We start from the raw sequence: 5,414 nt of genomic DNA on the forward strand, positions 1-5,414 counted from the left end.
ATTACACCCCACTAATTCTGAGTAGTTATTTGTTAAAAATGGCTCAGACTGTTGAGCTTCGCTTACGTACGGCTTGGTACAATATGGACTATTAAAGTGTGATTCATCCGTCTCATTTTTGCCCAGGGAAATTTCCAAGCTCGGCCTTCAGAGTTATATATCATTGATCTGTTTTATTCAGACTGCGACATCTCTTGTTTTGACTGCTGAAAAGAGCCCATAAATGTTCAAATAAGAAGGATGACCTGCTCTAATGTTAGTTCTTTTTATTGGAAATGTTTTCAGTTGGATGAGCGGAAGAAAATGGATGATGGATGGATGGATGGAAATGTTTTACCCTTTACATTCTCTAAATATTCAGATTCTTAATCTTTAAAAGCCCTGCAAATACAAAACTATTGTATGAAAAGGATTCTTTTTACCTTCTTTTATTAGAGATGTAAGTTTGTGTGCACACATTGCCTATTCATTTTCTCCAGAATTACCCTCCATATCGATGCTTCATTGAGATGTACTGAAATAATTGCCACAGATAATGGCAGTTCAACATTTTGCAAACATGTTGTTTTTTTTCCTACAGGGCTCGCTCATTACTGCACTGAATGCAATCGCGTAGCGCCCTGTGCAAACATCATAAATCTCTCCATTATCTCTGTCCATTCTCCCCCTTACCCTCCCCTTTTCTTTGAATCTTTCTGTCCCTTTCTTGTGCCCTCTCCCTCTCTTCTCCACCATGTCTTTGAAACAAAAGATGGCACAGATAAAATAGTTTTCACACAATCTACCCCGGACACTGTATCTTAATTTCTCAGCTGTTTGAACTAGTTTGCCACTTTTTGTGCTCATGCTTTCCAAATCATTTTTTTTTTCTCTTGTGGACATACATCCGAAAGAAAGTATTTCTCAAACTGTATCATTCTGCCTCTCTGAGTTGTGAACGTCTTAGGTTAGTGTGCCCAAGGGTGAGCCTGGTGGGGGCTGTTCCTCTGTGAATGAGAGCCTCTGTTTTCAGACATGCTGCCTTGTGAGCTATGATAAATTTGTGGGAGCTGAGTAGCTAACTCTCTGGCTCCAATGCCGAGCTCTGAGCCAGAGGGAGCTTGGGGACAGCAGGGCTACCAGTGGCAGGCAGCTCCACTCTCTCATTACTGAGAGGCCTGGATAGCACTGGGCTTCTCTCGGGAACACTGACATGGAATATTTTTAGGCTTACGGTGCAGCACTGCAGTTAGGCCAGTCACACCAAACTGCCCTCTTTCCTTGAGCAGCGAATCAGCAACAATAGTCCATTTGGAGAGAGGAGTCTGATGACATTCTGCAACCGCATTCGCACACAAGCAAAAACACCTACGTTTACATGAGCTCATCCTTTTAAACTTTGTTCCATCTCACACACACACACACACATGCACACATGGACACATGGACGTGGGAGAACTGGAATCCACAGAGAAAGTGACGAGCCTTAATTACAGCAACCATAAGCCAAAGCAAAGGCCTCTAGATCTGTGCAACATCAAACTATATGGAGGATCTGTTTCCTATTCTCCCCTCCTTCCCACTCTCTCTCCCTCAGAGATTTCATGTTCTGTAGATGAGCCTGGCGCCTTGCTCCCTCCGTCCTACATGGCCCTCTGCAGCAGAATCAATATTTGAGGACTATTTACGCTGCTCCCTGGTGGATGGGGTTTGACGCTCCAGCTCCACCTTCAGTTTCAACTGTGTTTAGAAAGACAGAAAAGACCTGCCAGGGACAGATTCACACCTCGTCCCAGGTCACCAGTATTTAACGAGAAAATCAGCAGAGTGCGCCGTATGTACTTTTACTATTGCAGCGCTGGCCTGCCAGCTCTGCAGCAGAGAAGTCACACACCACTCCACACAATACTCCACTTGTGCTAGTTTATAAGAAGAAAGTCTAAAAAACTTGCTAAGAACCCTTGAGGTATCTTGAAGGAATTTATATTACCATTTTCACCTTTAATGATGTTACACTGAATGCAAATTTAGCAGACATCAGTGCCTATCCAAGGCTATATACATTATCCATTCTGTGTATTAAAAAAGCTCAAGCCCTGCTTCCAAACCCTTTGTTGCTAGCTAGCTTTAAAAAATGATGAAAGAGGTGTATTCCATGTATAAACTGTGCTTATGTCACCTTATCTAGTGTGAAAAATAATCTTGTTTTTAACTGGAAGGGGATGTGTCTTAGTGTGTCAGTGGGGGTCTAACCTCAAACGTCCCATTGAGACTGGAAGCTTTCATCTCCATGGGTTAGCAACTGGTGGGACCCAGAGGGTAGGATCCACAGAAGCAAACAAGCAGCATGGAAGAAAAGACTGCAGAACATCATTACTAATGAGAGGATAGATGGCTGGAGTAAAAATGGAAAACAGAAAAATGACAGGATACCTAGAAGAGATAAAGAGGTGTAGTGTTTTAGAGTAGAGGAGAGTGCGAGGAGTGTTTTAAGTATGTTTTTGTTTATGTACTAAGCCTGGTTGGCTCCCTTGAGGACACTTGCATCTTCAAACCAAACGCCTCCAAGAGTCCATCATCACACTTGTTGGCAATTCACACACTCATTATCTAGAGTGGGAGAAATAAAGGGATAAAAAGCTTTTGTCTTATTTATCATATTTTGTCAAGTCCAATTTGTACTAGCCTCCAGCCATATCTGACAAATGTGGGTTCAGGATTCATTTTATGTGAGAATGGTAATCTTCAGATGAAGTGAGTCTGTCAGAGGCAGAGGGATGTGTGTCAGCTTCCTGGAAAAGAGAAGGTCGCTGTTGCAGATGGGAGAGGCTAGAACCCTTGCTGTCTGAAAGTGACACTGATTTAATATAAGTCAGAGGCAGATTAGCTGATGAAGAATATCTGATTGGTTTTATTGTTGCCGGATGGCACTCACTGGTCTCGTCACTGTCACTTCAGAGGGAACAAATCAACTCAGGCCAAAATGTTTCCTTCAAGAGAGCAAATCATTTTAGCCCAAAACCATATTATTCACACCACATCTAATTACTTCAGGCCTTTTTATTATCACTTAGCTCACTTCAGGACACAATGTAGTAATTTCCCTTCATTTTGAATTATGGGGCAGGATGTTAGAATAGTACAACAGCAACACGGTCACGTGGTTTCATTGGCTATCGCAGCTGGTTGGCTGTCAGGTAATGGTATGGGGATTAATTGCATTAGCTCCAGTCTCTTACCCAGCATAGAAAATGTGACAAAACACCCTAACATAGCCCATTAAAATTCTGTGAAAGCAAGAAAAAAGAGGACAAACAATCAAAAGCGTCTTTAATATTCATTTTGTGGCAGGCCTGCGACCGGCCGATATTGACGGTGGAGTGAACGGGGGATACATTAACATCTTCTCCCTCACTGCTTCCTTTTCCTGAGCCGTCTCTTGCTGCGTCGTCAAACTCACTTATCTCTCTGAAGCAATTAGCCACTGGAGGCTCCATTGACCTGAGTCTTTGTTAGACTAACGGGTTACATTAGCATGGCCGTAGCCTGGCAGTCTTGGCAACGCATGTGTCGTTGCCAGTGTGAGCAGCACTGATAAAGAGGGGCCCTGCAGTGTGCATTAGTGTATGTGTGTGTGTATGTGCACACGCTTGGGAGAATTAAGGAGCTATTATTAACATATTAACTGGCCATTAACAATTGTGGCACTTGTACTGAATACCTACCATATATATATACTAAATGTGTATATGCTATATACACATGTGCTTTAGTCCTGTTTACATAAGGAGGGGGAGAACAGTCAAAGTAAGCATCTCATATCTGAGTAAATATAATTTTCTCTACACAAATGCTATGATGCATTCACAAATATTGAAAAGCTGAAAGCACAGTGACACTGGTAATGTACACAGCAGATATCAAACTCCAACAATATACTTTCTGATACACAATATCTCCATTGTATTTGGTGGCGTGAGGCGCATACATGCAGCAGAAGTGACAGATTTAATTCTGCTTACTGACACTCTAAAATTCCACAGATATGCACCTGACAATATGATAAGATGCAGTGCCTGCTGAGTTAAAGCATTTCTTGCTCTCTTGGATGAGCATATAACAATAGAGACGATGCACTTAGTTGGGGAATATGGTATGGTAACAATGCTATTTAAAGGCCACTTCTATTTTGTAAATATTGCATTTACTTTACTGTCACACTGTATGACTGCCAGCCATGCAATGAGCTCCCGACCATATAACAACACAGTCCACATTTAGACAGCACATAAATATGCATTTTACTCTCTGATAAACAGCCAGCATTTCTGTTAAGTAGAGAAATGGACTGCTACTGCTGGAGCGTTTGCACCAATGACAACAAAAGCAAAATATGCAAGCATTATTCATAATTAATTATCCAAGTGTGCTACTCCTTCCTTATTTACCAAATTAATGGTTTGTTTTCTTGAGAAATGTCTCCTGTCTGGTACTTTGGGTGGAGAAACAGCATCCTCATAAATTTCCCTGGCAGGTGGGGTATGGAGAGAGTGATGAGACAGAACAAGGGAGGATCAAATACAAAGAAAACCATTAGTTCCACTGACTTGGTGCTGATTTTTACAACTGTTAAGTCATTCCATGCAGAGACCTTGCAAGTTCTACCATGCTGTGGTACTTGTAACATAATATGGAGTCAAGCTCATTCCCCATCTGCTAGCTAGTTTTTGTTCTGCAACCATTTGTAACTCAGTACATTTTTCCTTCATTCATCTTTATGCATCACTGAATTATGTAACAGTGATTTTGTGCCCAAATTTTAAATTAAATGGATGTCTTCTCCTGTCATTTTAGACCAGGCTTGAACCAATACTTGTCATGTAGCCATTGTCAGCTTTTAGAAACTACAGCTCCAACAGCATGTTAAAGTGAGGCTGGTGTTGCGCTCACCTTATCTAAGCAGGAATATCACTCGAAGCTGCAGGATCTGCTGGTCGCAGTCTGTTCCACAGCTAACACAGAGACAGACTGCCATTTACACCTATGGGCAATTTAGAATCACCAATTAACCTAACCCCCAACCAAGAGCATGTCTTTGGACTGTGGGAGGAAACCAGAGTACCCGAGGAAAACCCACACAAACACAGAGAGAACATTCAAACTCCACACAGGTCCCGGCCAAGGTGGATTCAAACCCAGGACCTTCTTGCTGTGAGGCAACAGTGCTAATCACTTCGCCACCTAAACAATGGAATGATCTAAATAAAAATATACCTTCATTACTATTTTCTCTTAATTTGCCCAGATAAGAGTGGTAGATAAAAACAATAAAAAACATATGATGTCATTGCTAATTTAATATCAAGTGCAATCTGCTTTGGAATTTGTAACTCTTTAATATAAAGTTGGCTTTAGTGCACAGGCGAAAAATAGGT

This window comes from Archocentrus centrarchus, chromosome 5 (genome assembly GCF_007364275.1).
Source record: "Archocentrus centrarchus isolate MPI-CPG fArcCen1 chromosome 5, fArcCen1, whole genome shotgun sequence".
NCBI lineage: Eukaryota > Metazoa > Chordata > Actinopteri > Cichliformes > Cichlidae > Archocentrus > Archocentrus centrarchus.